General features: G+C 38.6%; 1 protein-coding gene across 6 annotated transcripts in view; it reads left to right on the top strand.

Annotated features, from left to right (window-relative positions):
- The window catches only part of LOC106091906 (GTPase-activating protein), a 95914-nt gene that overhangs the window by 24135 nt on the left and 51147 nt on the right, over positions 1-20632 (top strand). The window lies entirely within an intron of this gene.

The following is a 20632-nucleotide window of genomic DNA, read 5'->3' on the forward strand; positions in this document are numbered from 1 at the left end:
TTCGCGGTAAATATGCATTCCCGAGTAAAAAAAAAGTTGATATGGTCAGTTTTATAGACATAATGTTATATAAATGTACCTTAAACTATGATTACATTGGGATCGGTTTTATATGCACCAATACTAGTAAAAATTAGTATGTGTGTATAATAGTACAAAAAGAAACAACATTTTAAGGGAAAACTGTATATTCTAAACAAATGGAACTTACATTTTATTTTTAAGCGGGAAGAAGTATCGTTTGCGTTAGAAAAGTGTTCAGAAAGTTATTTAAAGACTTAAGGCGATGGGAGAATAGGAGCAGTGCACACCATCGCGGTATAATCGAGGTGATGATAGGTAACCTAGAAGGAATGGAAGAGGTTTCAGTTAGGATACTTGAGACGACACTTGAGGTGGAGCGCGAGGCTCTGCTGTCGGCGGCACAGTCTTGTATTACCATCTGGAAGTTCATACTACACAAATGGATCAAAGCCAGAGTGGGTTTGGGAGTCTATATTGAGAACCCAGGGACTGGGATCTGTTTTCGACAGCTTGAACCAAATACGGTCCCGCAGCCGGAGATACGGCGATCACGGGATGCGTGAGGTGGTGTGATGTTAACGCGAGGACATCGAGTTTGAACATCTTTACGGACAGTAAACTGACCATCAGGGAAATAACAATCAGGACGGTCAGATAACGAACAGTCTTGGAGTTTAAAAAGGACATTAACGCCATCTCTAAGAATGGTATGATCCGCATTGGTTGGATGCCGGGTCATAGCGGAGTAAGGGGAAATGAGAGAACAGCAGTGAAGGCCTGAGGACTGCCGTCAATAAACTTGGTTAGCTCGAAGAGCCTTTCTCAGTCGTTGACTCAGTCCGAGTTAAAAGCGTGGTCGGCGAACGCGTGTAACGCAATGGAACAGCGAAAGGGTCGGTAATATAAATGTAAATTTTCACATGAACATTCCATTAAGAAACTGGGGCAAACTTCTCGCAAATCAATGAGTCCTTCCGATTCAATTTTAAGCTCAATCCGAAGAGCGTGTCGCAGAGCGGCACCTCTTTGGTGATAAGTTTTTACATTAGACGTTTTCGTCCATTGTGATACCACAGGAACAGAAGAAGGAAGATGCCTTCTAGTTCCTACCATTGAACCATCCAGATCGCTTTAAAAAGCGTTCTCAAAGAAATGAGAATCTAAAGTGGAACTCCTTCTGACTGCTAGTAAGGGACACACATACAGTCTGTCAGCATGTTTTCCGATTAGACAGTGACCTGTCATGACGGACACAATGACTGAGACGTCTGTTCTAGCCAATGACAGCAAAGCAGTAGACCTCTTCAAGTCTAGATTAGGACACATAGTATTGGAATGCTCACAGCCCCTTCTTTGTGATCGTCTATCATTCGTTGCCCTTCGGGGCTGGTCCTGAAAACTAAGCTTACAACATGTATGCTAAGTTTTCATAGAGGCATACCCACAGATTCCAGTATCCTTGGAATGTGTAAAGTAGTTCATAGTCTCGCAAGCTCGCCTGCTTTAGAAGTCCATGGGATATCTCTGTTGCCCGGCACCCAGAACAGGCGAATTTTGAACTGTTAAGCCATCTCGTTGAGAGAACTGCGACAGTCGAGGGCGGTTCTTGTGTTCAGAAATACATTCTCCAGGGATTTAATGGCTACATGTCTGTCTGAAAAGATATTTATGCCAATCGTCGTAATGACATTATATCTTAGCCATTCCAGCACTTTCTTAATTGCAAAGATCTCTGTTTGATACACACTGCAGTGGTCGGGTAACCGCTTCGATATGACCAGTTCTAGAATTTTAGAGTACACCCCAATCCGTATAAAAGTCTATGTAACTTCTGTTACCAGGAATATCGAAGTTCCAATTGGTTCCAAAAGGAATAGTGGTACAGTACTTTTTTTCCAAAAGCGTCTCAGGTGGAGTGTAATCCACACTGCTTGGAACATCGGATATTGCATCAAGGATAACATCCATGCCACATGACCAAAGGGAAAGCTCCCTTAACCTCACGGCAGTGGCCGCTGCAATTTGGGTAGTCATAATGTCCAGAGGCATAAGATGTAGCATTAAATTCAGTGCATCAGATGGTGTCGTCCTCAGTGCGGCTATGATGCACACACAAGCCATCCTTTGGATCCGGTTAAGTATTGAGCAGTAGGAAGATTTTTGAAGCGACGTCCACCAGACCACAACACTATATAGTATAATAGGTCTGACAGCTGCAGGATATACCCAATGCACGACACGCGGTCTAAATCCCCAACTTTTGCCAATGGCTCTCTTGCAGGTTGTAGGGCAAGAGTTGCCTTCCTTGCTCTTTCCAAAATGATAGATTTGAAGTTCAGTTTCCTGTCCAGCAAAACACCCAGGTATTTTGCGCTTTCTGTAAATGGGACATTCTCTCCGCCCAAGGAGACAGGTTCCACTGCAGGCAACTTGTATCTCCTGCTGAAAACAACTACTTCTACCATGGCGGTCGCTGTTTGCCCTTGGCTTGGCACTGGGACATGCTGCTGACACAAGCGAGTCATTCAGGGCCTTTGTGATCCGTTTGACCACTATGTCTATATCCCCCGTAGTTTCCACTTTCTTTTCAGGTCTAGAAGGGATAGACGTACAGAATTTGTTCTGAAATTTATCTCAATCCGCCTTTCTTCTGTTTAGCCAAGGGCCCACTTCTGCAGTATTTTCTCCAAAGCTGACACTAATATAACGATGATCAGAGATGCTGTGGCCATCCAACACATGCCAGTCGCATATTCTTCCACTTACATCTTCCGATGCAAAGGTAATGACCGTTATTATGTATGTCGAATTTGAATATTCGACTACGACTACCGAGAATTCGCGGTTTTATTTCGTCGGTATAAACAAAATCGAGGTGATTGCTTTCTTGAAAGATGAGCTACTTGCAAGCATCATATATTACAAAAACCAAACAACATAATGCCAATAAAATATTAACTTTAATTTTCAGCTGTCGAAGTCGAAAATTCGACTACGATATATATAATAAGGGTGAATATGTAGTACCTTCTGCCTGTTCCTGGTAACAGGATTCCGAACTTCCACCACTGTTGTATTAGCCTCGTCTTCTAACTCCACCAGGAATTCATCCCCACAAGATTCGTTAGAACTTGTCATGATGAGCTTTCGTACGCATCCAGGGGCAGGTGAGAAAGCTGTGGAACAACACTTCCTCAGGACAGTGGGCATTGGCGGTGGGGACGATTTCTCCTTAGATGTTTCACCAGCTGCTGCTGTCGAATTACTTTCTGAGTTCCGTGCTTCCCCGCTTCCGGTCGGTGGTTCAAAGATTTGTATTACATTCCCTTAGTCTTCCAAGTATCGATTTAGGATCTGAGGGAATCCTTGGTATCAAAGCATGCGCCATTATTCGAGAAGGAATATCTTTCTTCTTGACTGAATCTAGTGCAGCACCTGGTCAGATCTCACCAATCTTTTTTAGCGCACAACGATACATTTCAATTGAGCGTTGATCCCCGAAGGCAATTAGCCGGTATCGGCCTCGATAGCAGCCTGCATCGTCACAAACTGGAGAAGACCTAGCAAATTTCGCAAGAACATCGGAGTATACTGATAGCGTCCATTGACTATCCCACTCCAGTTTTTCCTAGGTATGCAGCCCTGTTCTACTCCCTTGTCGACAACTGCCAGGGGCGACATTAGCAAAAGGTTCTTGGACCCATCTTACTGTTGTTCGCCCTAGTTCTTTTAGGCATGGGATGTCCTCCAGGTGATCGCAGCCTTTTGGCTGATTGTGGTGCAGTATCCGAATCTAGACGATTAGTCTTTGGTGTAGCCTGTGCAGAGAATTCCCGAGTCCAATTTAGGGAGTCTCTCTCCCTATTATTGAGAGGTTTAGGATCCATCGCACCAAGCCTCTCAATAAACCTGAGAGCGATGCGTCTTCTATTATTCCAACCTCTTAAAGAGCGTTTGGTTTGCCGGGGAAGACCGTTGGCCTAGGTAAATTATAGTCATGCGAAGAAAGAATAGGTTCGGCCTTGTCCTTGAGACTCGATCCAGGTGTCTGCGTCAAAAGCCCCTGCTGCCTAGTCATTTATCGAGGTTTTAGTAGCAGAAAACATGCCACGGCCTGATACCACCACCGCAGCTGTTGGGTATCTGGAGTCCGTTCTAAGCCCACTCCCATGCTCTAGATCTGCCGCTCCACTGAAAACCGACGCAGATCGTCAACCGCCTAATGGATAGCTCTATCGCAGCTATCTTTGAATGACTTTAATTTTTCTTCCAAAAATAATGACCTTTTACGAGTTACACAAAAAATTCTTGCGGAGCAAAATAACAATACGTCCGCTCCACTCAACGGTTCAAACAAGAATCGGAGGGAATAACTACCGCTGAAAATTTTTCTGATGTTACTGCCAGGATTCGAACCCAGGCGTACACCGTCATAGGCGGACATGTGGGGTGATCCGGATCATGAAAAGACGAGGCCATTACAAAAAGGAAATTGGAAGGAAGTCAGTATTGGTTTCGGTATCGGGACAAATAGGACTACGAGCTCACTTATGCATAATAAGTGCGGCAAGTGATATAATGTGTAGGCCATGTGAGGAAAATGAGACGTTGAAGCATTTCTGGCTTCGCGGCTAACAGATATCGGCACTGAGGCGGGGACACAATACAAGCCATGACCTTGTTATGGAACTTAGATTTCCTTTTTCGATGTTTCTTTTTAGTATTTAGAGCGCACAGCATGCCGATTGCTGGCTTAGGTGTATGTCCACAGTAGCATGGAACAGACCTACATCCGCACCCTCTTTTCAATCTAATCTAAAGAGAATGTTCACTCTTTCCTAACTGCAGTCTATATTACCAACTGTTGACGGAAATAGGAGTCATGACCTATATTAAGGAAAATAAAAAAACATGAACACTTTTTTAGAAAAAAATCGCCCTATACAAACTAAATGGAAAAAGATACAGAAATGTGTTTTGAAATCATCTTTTGTTCTATTCTAAAGCTGAAAGATGTGGTATAAAGCAATTTTCTCAAATAATTTGCTGAAAAAGGAGGCGTCCTTTCCTTCACTAACGCTGGTGACACTTGTCAGATATTAAGCCAAGTAAAAACTTTTCCTCAAAGAGCTATCAACCAGCTATCAGTCACAAATTTTCACTGCAATTAACTGAAGAGTCAAATAGATGATTGAAGTTTAAAGAAGTGGTAATCTTTTATGGATTTTTTTTTTATAAAAATGTACGATTGTTCTACATTGATCACGTTATGATGTTCTTTATGAGCAACGATTATAATTCCGCTTGAATGGCGGTTTTTGCAAAGAATTTGACTTCTTTATTTCATTTCGATATGAGTCCTTCGTATTCAGAATTCTAAGCTGAGTATTTAGGTGGATGATATTCAGCTGTCTACTTCAGCTTCCTCTGGCTCTATATCTGATTGTGTTATAGCCTTGAATGTTGACATCGTCCATATTTATAGCTGGAGTATTAGTTATAGGATCAATGTTAATGTTGTGTATGTATACATAAATATTTCAAACGCTGCTGTTCCTTGTGCGGATTCTGTGTAGTGTCTTGGTTTTAATATTGATAATAGTTTGAACTTTACTGCTCACATTTCGAACGTATGTTCGCAAGTTAACCTTACTTTGAGGCGATTATATAGTCTTGATGTTATTTCGCGACCCACCCACAAATACCAAAAATGTTATATTTGGTTTTAGGATATTAAGAGTATAGTACGAATTTGTTACAAAAAATTAGATCAGCCGACACTTGGGCTGAATTTTTGTACCATATTCCTTCCACAAAAATTGACTTTTAGCACGATAAGAACAAAATGGGTGTCAAATGAAAGATAGTAAGAGAAGATTTCGAGTTTGTTGAAAATTTGGCCCCAAGGGTCTAGAGCTACGTCTACGGTTGTAGGTACGAATCTGATATCAAAATTTATGGCATGTGTTTAGTGTGTGCCGAAGTCGTGCTTGTTCCTTCCGTAAAATAGAGTCAAGTGCAAGTCATAGATGATAGAAAGTGACAAATAAAACAATTCGGCATAGATTACAAATTTTATACTCTCAACCCCATTTTCACTGACTCTCTTTCGATTCTTTCAAAGGCTGCAATTACTACTTCCGGTGACCTATGATGTTGTCGTCAGCATAGGCGGGTAGCATGTGTTCTTCTGTTCATCTCGTATTATCTTCTCCAGCTGGATATTAAAGAGATCACACGATAGGCAGTCTCCTTGTCTGAGAGAGATTCTTTCCTATTTTTACTGAGGAACGCGTATTTGCAGGGATACCAATAATGGCTTGAAATACTTTTGAACGTAAAGGGGTATCGAAAGCGTCTTTGTGGTAAACAAAGAGATGGTAGTTGTTGATTTGTCCTTCTCAAGTCCTTTTCAGGATTTGGCGCAGTGCGAATATATGGTCTAGGGTGGATTAACCAGGTCTAAAGTAGTATTGATTGGACTCATGAATGTCATTGACTTTAGGTTTTAATCTTTCACACAGTACGCTCAAGAGTATCTTTTATGCGATGGGGGGGAGACTTATTCCTCTGTTGTTGGCACATTCCGTCTTGTCTCCTTTCTTGTGTACGGGACAGTATGCTGAGGTTCCAATCATCGGGTATGCGTTCTTCTAGCCAGAGTCGCCTCCGGTCTTAAATAGTTCAGCGGGAAACCCATCGGCTCCTGCTGCCTTGTTGTTCTTCAGTCTGGTAACTGCTACTTGGACCTCATTCTGACTAGAAGGTAAACATTCTATACCATCATCAGGGATGGGTTCTGCGGCATCCTCTTCGCCGCCTACGTCGGGCACTAGTAATTGGGCAAAATGTTCTTTCCATATCCTCAGAATGCTATCTGTGTCAGTTCCCTTTTTGTCTCTACAGGAGGATGTGCCAGCACCAAAGCCATCGGGATAACACGAGAGAGGTGAAACGTCTATTCCGTAGAAAGAAAAAGAAAATGGAAAGACGTGAGTGTGAGCGAATTGAGATGTACAGGAGTCAGACTGAAGTCCGGAAATTCTACCAAAGAATTAAACATCAAACCGATGGCTTCGGTGCTGGCACATCCTTACATCCAAACTTAAATTCGTAGACCAATAAAGTTATGGGATTCAGACTGTTAGTCAAGCGATATACTATTTTCGTAGCATGGTATTTCACTAAAAGCTCTTTAATTGTCGAAAATTAATATTCCAAGGAAACTTTTGTTCCATATAAAGTAAAAGAAGGCGTAGCGGAGCGGGCCCAGATCAGTTAGTTTAAAATAAAATTCAGTTATTTGTAGGGCAAGATATAACAAAAATGTATATAGCCCAAGATATAATTATATCCAAGGCCAGATATAGTATCTCTTATCTCATATCTCTTTGAATATAATTATATATAGCAGATGTAATTATATCTGACCCTATACCCAATTATATTTTCTATCAGAAATAGTTATATATAGCATCAGATATAATTATTTATTTATTTATTTTATTTATTTGCTCAAATGTTAGCCAAGCCCTAAGACCTTATTTGACTAATGAACTACATTTAATTTAAAATATTATAAAAAATTTTTTCTTAAGTATAAATAAATAATTATGAATGACTACTCAGTTGAAACAACTTCAATGAAAAAAAAATAATAATAATTTTAATTACAAAATTACATGGAACAAGATACGAATTAACACAAAACAAGTAAAAACGTGCTAAGTTCGGCCGGGTCGAATCTTATATACCCTCCACCATAGATCCCATTTGTCGAGTTCTTTTCCCGACATCTCCTTTTAGACAAACAAAGGATAAAAGAAAACGAGTTCTATGCGCGGTATCTCTTTTTCGGCAAACAAAGAATATTTAATAAGAACTGTTATGGTATTGGAGCTATTTCAAGTTATAGTCCGATTCGAATCATAAATGAATGCTGAACATTGTAGAAGTAATTGTGTTATATTTCAGTTCATTCGGATAAGAATTGCGCTCAAGAAACAAAATCGGGAGATAGGTTTATATGGGAGCTGTAACAAGCTATTGATCGATTCAGACCATATTAGATGCGTATGTTGAAGGTCATGAGAGAAGCCGTTGTACCAAATGTTTGCCAAATCGGATGAGAATTGCGCCCTCTAGAGGCTCAAGAAGTCAAGACCCAAGAACGGTTCATATGGGAGATATATCAAAACATGGACTGATTTAAACCATACTTAGTGCGGTTGTTGGAAGTGATACCAAAACACCACGTTCAAAATTTCAGTCAAATCGGATAGGAATTGGGCCCTCTAGAGGCTCAAGAAGTCAAGACCCAAGATCGGTTTATATGGCAGCTATATAATAACGTGGACCGACATGGCCCACTTACAATCCCAACCGACCTACACTAATAAAAAGTATTTGTGCAAAATTTCAAGCGGCTAGCTTTAATCCTTCGAAAGTTAGCGTGCTTTCGACAGACAGACGGGCGGAAGGACGGACAGACAGGGTTAGATCGACTTAAAATTACATGACGATCAAGAATATATATACTTTGTGGACCCCACAACTCAGACGCATATTTCGAGGTGTTACAAACAGAATGACGAAATTAGTATACCCCCATCCTACGGTGGAGGGTATAAAAATGATTGGCGAATGATTGACTACTCTAATAACTTCAGCAACTTAAAGTAGCTGAACACAGCAATTAAAATTCTAAAATTTGATATCAATTAATATATAAATTATATCTTAAGCAACCCTATAATCAAAATGAACTAAGAAACATTTAGTTTCGCCTTTTATAAAATATTTCCATAAGTATAAATATTTAATAATGGATGAAAAACTACTCAATTGAGAAAACTTTAACGAAAATCTAATAATAATACTATTAATAAATTAGATGAAAAACAAAAGATTTAAAAGAAAACAATAAATCACTTGATGAATGAATGACTACTCGTAATACGTTCTGCAACCTAAAGGAGCTGAACGCTTTAAATTTTTTTTTTTTAAATCAATAAAAATATTTTGTTTTTAATTTTTTTTTTTGTGCAACCCTAAAAACAAAATTAACTAAGATACATCTCCAAAATATGTGCATAGTTAAGACAGTGGAAAAAATAATGAGAAGAAAGAAATTACAAAATAATAAAACTGCAAAATTTAAATATTATGAAAATTAACATACAACTTTTTACGAAAAGTTAAAAAGGACATATTGAATAATTTAAGGGGAAGTGGCTAAGCATTAAAAATTCTACCTTCTCTTACATGAAATGATCGCTCTAAATATGATGTAAGCTTAGGTAATAATAATTGCGGGTTCCTAGATGATCTACTAAAAAAATAATTATATATAATTGGAAATGGATCTAATTAGATCCTACTTTATATTATACGATATACTTTTGGATCTGACCATATCAATTTTTTTTTACTCGGGAGATCCAATTATGTATAATAATAAAGCTAATTGGATCAGATTGTAAATCATTGGATCTTAAATAAAAAAAATTCTGTTCTTTTTTTTTGGTTTTCCTTATTTTACATTTAAATATTGTTTTTTATTAAACTCCATATTTTCTCACCATTTTTCCATATTAGTGCTGCCTTTACCAGTGGGGTTTGCACATGGATCCTCTCGTTTGCTATTCAGATGCACTACCAAATCAGCCAACCACTTGTTTATAATGTGCGAGGCTAAAGGTGTTTGGATTGCATTCACACCCAACATATCGTTCATGTGTAGAGTATTGAGCCCATAAAAGGAGCATTTTTTATGCGATGTCAATAAAATTGTGGATCAGAGAGTTTAGTTAGACCCCTACAACTCTTTGTTGAATGTGATCCAGATCGGACAATATTAAGATGAAGCTGCCATATAGACCAATCTGCCGAAATTGAGTATTAAGCCCATAAAAGGAGCATTTTTCATCCGATTTCGAAGAAATTTAAAACAGTTAGTTTCTGTACACCTCGACAGTCCTTTATCGAATGTGATCCAGGTCGGACCATATTTGGATATAGCTGCCATATAGACAGATTCCCGAAATAGAGTATTGAGTCCATAAAAGAAGCATTTTTCATCCGATTTCGATGAAGAACTCTACACTCCTTTGTCGAATATGATCCAGGTCGGACCATATTTGGATAGTGTTGTCATATAGACCAATCTCTAGTTTCCATAGGTAAATGTTCTTTCATTTCCTTTTCATGTGAATAGTGACATAACACAAAGGAGACAATTTTGCATAAACGCATTTTAAGATTTCATTTATTTATTTTTTATTTATTTCCAGTTTGCATTAAATATAATACTTTACGAAATTAAGCCTGAATTATGATGTTAAAACTAATTACGATGAAATCAAATATTTGGCTCCCAGCACCACCAGCAAAATATACAAAGGTTATAGAAAAGTATAAAAAAAAAACTGAACACAAGCCCAATACGTCGTTACCATATATGCAACGAACTTACTTTACTTTAAAAATAAAAAATATAAATGAACTTAAAGGCCTGGTTATGCTTTCGTAAATGTAGTGTAAATGTAGAACAAATGTATCGCAAATGTAAAGAGGCAATTATGCTTATTACAAAACGTAGAGAGGGTCTGACGTCGAAGAACTTGAGGCATAACTCAAGGGCAGGTCGGAGAAAACGGCCCCCCACGCAGTGATGCGAGAAGTTGAGACGTCTCTCCAAATAAAGTAGTACGCGATGGCGGCCTTCTCGAATTTTGAGAGGCTATTTGACAACGAGGAGATGCGTGGACAGTCACCGCCCTGAGCCGCACGGGGAAACAATTCGGCCAAGTTTCCCTTCTGGACAATATGGATGCGGTGGGCGGACTGAGGACGGTTTCAGGAAACAGGGACTGGATTGGGGCTTTACTACAACACACACAACAATTCAGGGAGAGCTACATGCCATAACGATAGACGTAAAAGAAATTCTGGGAAGGGATTTATAGTTTTCGAAATCAGTTGTTCTTGCTGATGCTGTAGCCAAATTTGTATGTGGAGGTAGCGATTCTCGTCAAGCTCGTTCCGGTCATCGATAGCCGCGGGAACGTTATGTCCATAGGTTATTAAAAGATGCCAATAGATCGATCGCCTTGTCACATCGAGTATTACAGACACTCAGTGTTTAAGCAAGAGACGTTACCGCCGGGTCTCAGTCTTCCTTCGATACCGCTGATTGTCCACGTCTGCAATTACAGCTGTAGACTCGCCCGGTAGCTCTCAGCTGAGCTTCTCGTAACGACGATGAACACCAAACAAATGTTAGCTCAGAGTTTCAACTGATGTGGTACTTTTAATCATCGCGTGCTGGGTCGAAATCAATATGTGTGTATGGCGGCCCTCAAGCCCATGCACTCTAGTACAGTGAGGTCGAAGTGCGTGGAATCCCTGAATAGACCCCAGTTTCACGACATAGTGCTAACTTGCATTAGCGGACACGACAGCGCTGTTATTGTATCTGCTCTGTTGTAATTTCTTGTTATCACATGTGTCTCACTTTTTTTCCAAACATTTCACAACAGGTCAGACTGGCCACCTATTCATGGTGGGCTAGCCATTCAACAATAATTATTAACAATTAATTGTCAAATGCCACAGAAGAAGAGCAGTTTTCTAAACATAAATTTTTGGTTTTCAAATTTCTTCAATTCAATTTCTTTTTACTGAATTCTACTTTCCGTTTACGGTCGTTTGAATGCGTTTTCATAAAGCAAAACAAAACAGCTTCCAAATAAGTTTCTAAAAAGAGATGCTTTTTCGACTAAGTTCATGGAAAGCATTTTAGTTTTTGTATTTTTAAGAAGAACCTAAAAATCATTGCTTGTCGAAGGCGATTCTAAATTTTCTGTAATAGTCGGACTAAGAAAGCACTATTCCAAAGATATGCAAATATTTATCCAAAACTTCAAAAAATAATCACAAACTTACGATAAAAATATAAAGAAATTAGGGAAACAGTAGGATGCGGTTATCAAATGATTACAAATGCCACATCATATAAAAATATACCGAAAAACTCGGACTCAAAAGTTAATATAAACTATTGATGTCCGTCGATTGTGGGATACAGCAAAGCAAACCCTACTGCATTCTCAAAAAATATTCAAGAAGTCCTAAATACGACTGTAGTTGGTCCCACTGTTCATAGACCATTGCTGGAAAGTAACTTATTCGAAAATAGTCCAATAGTGGTACCATTGCTGACAAAGAAACAGTCAATTTGTTTAGTTTGCTAAAGGACGTATCGATTGGCTGATTGAAAAATGAAGGCATATACTGACCGGACCGACGAATGTTAAATTGTATTATATGATGGAACAGCGTCTAGACAGTCGTCCGCCGTCCTGCCCAAAATGTTTTATTTATATTTTTTATATTACAATTTACAGAAAAGACGGCCAAACATGGTGGGGCAAAAGTATTGATACGTTGGAGTTTTTAGTACAATGGTACACAGCGTTGAAGTAAGGGACATAATGGATATGTTACAACCTTGGAGCAAGAATTAATATATCGTAGCAGACTGTAAAATGCTTCTGAAATTGGTATTCTAACATGATAAAGATCGGAAACATAGTCGTAAATTGGCAAGGGGCGGTTTTAGGTCAATGAGGGTACAGGTTAAGCCGTGACCTGCTCAGTTTCCTGATCTCAATGCGGAAGGGTTATGGAACGCAGTGTGTAATGCCTGGCACAAAATCCGTTTAAAGATAAACCTGGATCACACCGTAAATAGATGCCAGGATCTTATTGAGACTCCAAGCATCATTAATGGGCAGAAGGCATCACAAAAAGGTTATTTCTCTAGGCACAGAAAAGATTTAAGATTTTATTAATTAATTTTTAACTTCTGAGCCATTTGGGCCAATACTCCTATTATTTTGAACAGGGAATTTTGAGAAAATTTATTTAATGAAATATTTTACAGTTTTGTAGCTTTAATTAAATAATTTTATTGTTATAAAATTAAGAGAATTGATTTGAACACATATGTATGTGCATGCGTCAGGGGCTGAGGTGCTTTATGTGCAACGTCTGCTTTTCCTTTTGAATCTCATAATGATTTTTTAGCAAAAAAACTTCCATAGGAAAAAAACTTTGGACGAACTACAATGAATGTGCAAATGGAGTTAAAAATATTTTTAATATTTTAGACTCTGTAACCATACTGCTAATGTAATTATTGTCCTGAACATTCCACTATGAGAACACCCCGATTCAAGTTTAAGCTCAATGATAAGGGGCCTCCTTTTTATAGCCAAGTCCGAACGGCGTGACGCCGTGCGACACCTCTTTGGAGGGAAGTTTTTGCATGGCCTGGTACCACACAAATGTTGCCAGCATTAGGAAGGGAAAACCACCGCTGAATTTTTTTTCCCGCGGTGGTCTTGCGAGGATTTGAACCCAACCCTAACGTTCAGCGTCATAGGCGGAAATTCTAACCTCTGAGCTACGGTGGCCCCATCTGTAACCATATTACATTTAGAAAATAAAACTCTCATACATCTCATATCACCAATTGTTAACACCAACATATTGATCACATATTGATTAAATTCAAAAAAAAAAAATATCACACGTTTTGAGAATTGGAAACTTTGTTAGTAAAATGCCTAATACTTTAGAATTGCTAATGTAGATATATTGTTTGCTATGTAATTAACAATAAAATTTAAGCCATGATAAGGGGTCTCCTTTTTATAGCCGAGTCCGAATGGCGTGCCGCAGTGCGACACCTCTTTGGAGAGAAGTTTTACATGGCATAGTACCTCACAAATGTTGCCAGCATTAGGAGGGTTAAACCACCGCTGAAATTTTTTTCAGCGTCACAGGCGGACATGTTAACCTGTGCGCTACGGTGGCCTCTATTTAACATTTAGTATACCTCTACTCCCCATTTCGGACTAGGTTAGGTAAAAGAACACCGCGCCTGGATACCATAGCAGAATCCATCCGCTGTTTAGGTTTACCTTTTCCATATGATGCACTTGTTTTTCTTTGGGCGATGGTAGGAATGAGTGACAAATTTTATAATCCCAGCTCATTTTGTTTATGTACTCGTCGAAGATGTGGTATAACGTTCTATATAGCAACTTAACTCAAAATCCAAAAATCCAATATTTAAACGCTGATCATTCAGTCATTCATAACGACAGATTACGGAGATTTGTAAACCCAATTTTCAATTTTGTTCTTTGTGAATAATACTTCTAATATATCGCTCTATGATCAAATATCTGTCCCTTGTTTCTCAAGACATGATTTGATTTATCTGGCTTACAATTTCACTGTGCCAAAGACAGTAGAGAAGTTTTCGTACCGCGACTTCATAAATGTTTACTATTCTGCCATATTCTGGAGGCCACCGTGGTGCAGAGGTCTATGACGCCGATCGCCATGGTTCGAATCCTGGTGAGACCCCGTTCGGACTCGGCTACAAAAGGAGGCCCCTTATCATTGAGCTTAATCTTGAATCGGACTGCACCCATTGATATGTGAGAAGTTTGCCCCTGTTCCTTAGTGGAATGTTAATGGGCAAAATTTGCATTTGCCTTAGATGAAAGGATTCAGAAAGTCTATTGGAATGGGATATACGTTTTAAAACGCCTGAACTTCATGAGGAATTCTGCATGGCAAAAAATAAAGTTAATGCACTCATTAGTGATGCAAAGTTACGATATTAGTAATCCAAATATTATTCGGCGTTGGACACGAAAGGAACGTGGAGGGTTGTAAACGATATTGGAAATGGGAAATCCAAGGCAATTTCTAATTACCATGGTGATATAAATAAATTGAATGAAACTTCCGGAAAGCACAAATGTTGATTGCAGTTTTGAGTTTAGATGTGTATCGCACGACGAAGTTTTACATAGTCTTACATCAGTCAGATCAAATGTTATTGTTCTTGAATATTAGTTCCTTACCTTCTAACTTATTTTACTCATCCCTTTAATTCAATTCTAATCTCCAGTGCATATCCGACTATTTGGAAAAGATCAAAGCTAATCCCAATCCATAAAAAGAATAGTGATTTCCGTCCGATTTCTATATTATGTTACTTCTCGAGTTTTCGAGAAGGGTTTTGCATAAACAAATGTCCGAATATCTCCATCATGAATCTTTGTTGTCCGATAGAGAATGCGGGTTTCATGCCCATCAAATTTGCGTTAGTGCATTAGTTGAAGTTTCGTTTTAGTTTTCTAGTCCTACTAGATCATTCAGAGGCTTTCGACTCGGTTGATCATCATAACTTATATATGTAGCTCAGAAGAATTTTCGATTTCTGCGATACTTCTTAAAAATTGGTTCAATCATAAGAGCCAATTCTAGTGCCCAAGTGAGTTTCACAAGGCTCAATAATTGGTCCGCTCGTTTTTTCGCTCTACCGAAACGATCTTCCTACCCAGCTGGTCCATAGCCAAATCCTTATGTATGCTGATGACGTTCAGTTATTCCTTAGCGGCTCTGTTAATAATATTAGTGAATGCGTTGCAAAACTCAACGAGGACCTGTCCCATGTCTGTAAGTGGGCTACAGCAAATGGTTTATTTCTGAACTGAATTGTTATTCACAAAAATAAAAGAACAGAAAATTGATATTGTGTCCATTGCAAAGAATTTAGGTGTGATTTTTAACAGTTCTTTAACTTAGTCAAATCATATAAATGCTATTGCCGGGCAGACATATGCAAAACTGCGTGCACTGTGGATAACACACTCTTATACACCAATCGAAATTCGAATTCTGTTAGCAGACTAATTCCTGGTCTAATCTATGGATGTGAACTTTTTTCAAACTGCGATTCACTAAGCCAACGAAAATTAAATGTAGTATACAACAGCACTATTAGGCATGTCTTATAGTATAAGAAGGACTCAACATGTTTCTTACTTGCCTACTTCCCTCTATGGCTAACTACCTCTATGACAAATTAATATTTGCCCAATCTAGAAGGGGTAGGAAACATTTCCTTTTTAAAAAAAGGAGTCTAGTATCTGAATGTCAGTTTTATGCGAGTACACATACATCTTTGGAATACTCTTCCTCACAACATCCACAACATCAACAACGCGTCAATTAAAAAAAAAACTTCAAATTTTTCTTCGAAATTAGCTGTTTTAAAATTTTGTTTTTTTTTTTTTCTTTTAAACAATATTTTGTTCTAACCTATTCCAAATTTTATTTTAACTATTTTACAAAGTTCTAAAGTCCAATTTTGGCATACTCTTTCCAACATTTCGGTATCTCACGAATAAATGCTTCAATGTTGTCTTCCAATGCGTCAATTGAAGCGGGCTTATCAGTATAGAAATGAGTTTTAACATAGCCCCACAAAAAATAGTCTTAAGGCGTTAAATCGCATGATCTAGGCGGCCAATAGACCGGTTCCAAACGTGAAATAAAATGTTCTCTGAACTCGCCTCTCAATAAGCTCTTGCATGCAAGTCAAACTTGTATTTCACGGTAGCACTCACTGAAGGTGTCAAACTGAAGGTGTTTGACAGTGAAACAAAGCCCGAAACGTGTTTGAGCTGTTTAAACCAGTGTTGGATAAAAAGGGTGAATAGGTAAACTTGGTTTATCCAAAGCCTTTCGGGTCGACGCTGTCCGAGTTAAGGGCGTGGTTGACGAACACTGTGGAATAGCGAAACGGTCCGTAGGACGACGAAAATCCTATGGGGAAAACCGGATCGTGAGAAGACGAGGCTATTACTGAAAGGTAGTAAGAAGGAGGTCAGTATAGCCTTTCGGAATCATAACGGGAGACATTTCCTATTTCGCGGCCAACAGACACCGGTACTTAAGTGGGGACACAACACAGACATGAACCAACTTACGGGCGTAGTATTGAAAACAATAACAGAATTTTATTGGTAGCACGGAATTCCTAACTTAAATTTCCTTTTTCGAGGCAACTTTTAAGTGTTTATTTTTTTTTATTTATACATTCAGAACATGTAACAAAAAGCCAGAAGAAAGGGCCAATGTAGATAATTACAATGGGCTACTCTTTGCGGTGTTTTACAATGTATAACTATAATTAACAAATGCTTAATTATTTAATATTTTTTTGAAAGATTTTACATTTTAAAATAATTTAAATTTTTATATTTAATTATATAAGTACAATAGAAAGTTACACATTGGTCTTTTATAAGATATAATTTGAAAAAAAACGTTTAATTTTATTCACTATTTTCCCATAGGTAAAGAAATAAAACCATGACAATCGAAGCTTCCGAAAATTCAATACAACAGGTATTAAAGAAGCATTAACCATTTTTTTGAATGTACAATACACAAACAATAATAATCTGCTTGTGACAACAGACGTATTTACAACTGCTCTTCTAAACTTCTAAGGTACTCACAAAGTTTACCACGACATAATATATATTCATATGACCCCTAGTACTGGTCAATATCAGTTGGTTAGCTCTACGTGAACGGGTTAAACCGAACAATTCGACAAAAAAAAAGATGGAGATTGTTGAATCAAAATCGTTCGAAATAATATTAATGAGCCATTCAGTCAATAAAATGCCAAAATGAGCAACCAAAAAAACGTTGCACATGTGGAATATAAGTATTTAGAGCGCACAGCAAGCCGATTACTGGCTTAGGTGTATGTCCGCACTGGCATATGGCGGACTAATATCCGCGCCCTTTTTTTCAACTTAACCTTTACCAGAGTTTTGTAATATCAATTAATTGTAATTCTGTATCCCAAATTTACAAAGCAAGTGAACATCTGAACTAAGCTACATTTGACCAACCTCCTTTCCCTGTTATTGTGCTATCACAATGGAGGAAAACGTCTAAGTGAGTCGGTTTGCAGACTGCCACTTAAACCTAACCTAACCCTACATTCAACTATTATCGATCCTATACTTCCTGCGTTTGAGTTTATATCAACGCACATATAGCTCACATTTTGTCACGGTTTCTCTTTGTTCACTAACACAAATTGTACTTAGTTAAAATTCTATGGTTGTGATCCGGTTTACAAAAGTATGTTCTTTAGATTGATCTTGAATGTCGATCACCACAACGGCTCGTAAGGAAGAAAGTCAAAACTTGTTTATTGTTCGTATTGAGTTACTTCGTTTCAATTTCAACAGCATGCAGTCCTACCTTATCCCAACAGAGTTGAAGATGTGGCTAATACTAAGGTGTGGTGTTGTGTGCAGTTGCTATGGTTTTGCGGTTCTGTTAAATGTACATCTTGTACGTGCGTTTAAATCGATTTCCGGTCTAATCTGCTTGTATGCCAAATGTAAGTTTGCCCAGATGATGTATTCGTTCTTGCAGTTTCTTTCTTATTTTGCTTTTATGTATGTCTGCGAAGAACTCATTTAGCTGTCGTGGTTTTTATTCAATTTCATGAATTAGCAATTCAACAGATATTTCAAACCATATTTTCTTAATAATACTCAAACATAATATTCAAACATTTAATTAGACAATCAATTTAAGAAACTGTGTAAAAAAATGACACTTCATTCGCTTGATATATATAACGAGTTATTTCAATGGGTTAAAGGGAAGAGGTGAATCCTAGAACCATGGGTACCATTCATCTTCAAAGTGGGATTAAACCATTAATACTATGCTACCCTACCGCCTGGTATTTGTTGTATCTGGGAATTTTTCAACATCTTGAGAAAAGTTTTCGTTTAGAAATTTCAAATATTTTGTGTCCTGTTGTAAAAATAATATCTTATACAAGGTGTATTTATAAGGTGGCCGCATCGGCGAATTGCAACAACAAAGCATCTCTATTGGGAACTTGATATGTCAAAATTTGTAAACAGGACGAAGAAAATTCAATTCGTCGTGACCAAGGCGTATTTATCAGGTAGCCGCATCAACCCAGCTGAGAGAATTTGATTTTCATTCACTATCAGTTGTACTCAGGGAACTTAGGTCTATTGTGTCGTCCCCGAAAGATTCAAATAGCGCAGAAGTACAATGCCAGACATTAAAATGAAGAAGATTAGGAGCCAACATGCATTGAAAAACAGCCAGGACGTCTGGAGAAGCTCCCTCTAATATGCAATTTAAAGCTATAGTAGTTAAGAATGGCGAAAGAACTTTTGCATCAAGATAATTAAAATGGAAAATAGATTTTGTGTAGCCATAATCCTGCACCTACTCTCGCAATTTCAGGGCAGTCTCACAATAGGTGATCAACCGTCTATGACTCCTCTCCCTCATCCCCACAAATCAAGCTTTAGTCCACCTTATGACCAGCGCAAGGTCAAAGTCCTGACATTGCAATGGCTTCTCAGGAGATTCAATAGTGAGAACGGCAGCTCCATCACATCTAGCAGAGGTCCCCTGAACATACCAAGTTACCTAAAATTTTGGCAGCATACTATATGCACTCTGAACGACCACAACGTCATCCTCGTAGCCAACAAACTTTAACCGTCCTTTTCAAATGACCTGAAAATCCGTTAGATATCCATGAGCCAAAAAGGGGTACGCAACCCCTCCTTGTGGTGATTGTGCTCTAATCACAGTCTTCATATTTGGTCCATTTGTTAGCATTCACTTGGTAGCTATCTACGGCTACAATAACCTTATGAAAACTATTTAAACCTGCCATTTTGGTGGTTTTGTGGGTTGTTGTAGACACACTTTCATGTGGAGATGGCGATCCTTGTTCTCACCTTCTGTAGGTGAGTAAGCTCGTTCCGGTCCAAAGAACCAATCGCCGCGGAAACCGATTGGCCTTTGGTTATTTAAAGGCGCCAATAAACCGCCTTGTCCTATCGAGCATCATTGACTCTCACTATTTATGCAAGAGTCGGTGCCGCTCGGCCTCTTCCTGAGACTCTCCGCTCGATACCGCGACTGCCGTTGCAGCTACTCTGTATGGAGCCTTCCACTATCCGTAACCAGTGGACACGTCCGGTAGCTCGCAGCTCAGCTTCTCGTGACAGCAATGAACACCACACAGATCGGACCTAAATGTTCCAGCCAGTTTTGTGGGTTAATTTTGAACATTTTTAAATGTCAATTCTTGACACCCAAAAATTAATAAACATATTTCTTCTTGGTCTGATTGGTCGAAATAAATTTGTCGAAAATTTTAAATGTCAGGGCGAATTGAATTTTCTTTGCCTTGTTTACAAATGTTGACACAAATTTGCTTCGACCAATCACAGCAAGCAAGAAAGTTTGTTAATCTTTTCACTAGGTTGTTGTAGCGGTTAAACAGCTACCAATAACAACCAAGAATGAATTTAACTTTCACAGTAGACCAGGGTAGTTCTAGGTCAATTCCAATGGTGGGGCTGGGATTGATTCCAACATCATTGACGTTTGTCTCTATTATAACCAGGGACCACACATCACATGTGTCAAATGCATTACCCTCAGGTGGACATGAGGATTCCTCCTGAATTGGGTTCATGCGATTTTGATGGGCAGAATAATTAGCATACCACTACCAAAGGAGTGACTAGATCTCAAGGACGGTTTTTGTAATTGTGGGATTTTTAAGTCATTCGAAAGGAGGGGGCGAAAGTTTGTTGGCTACGATGATGTCGTTTTCATCTTTGTGTGTGGCCGTTCAGAG

The sequence above is a fragment of the Stomoxys calcitrans genome, chromosome 1 (assembly GCF_963082655.1).
Source record: "Stomoxys calcitrans chromosome 1, idStoCalc2.1, whole genome shotgun sequence".
Classification (NCBI taxonomy): Eukaryota; Metazoa; Arthropoda; class Insecta; order Diptera; family Muscidae; genus Stomoxys; species Stomoxys calcitrans.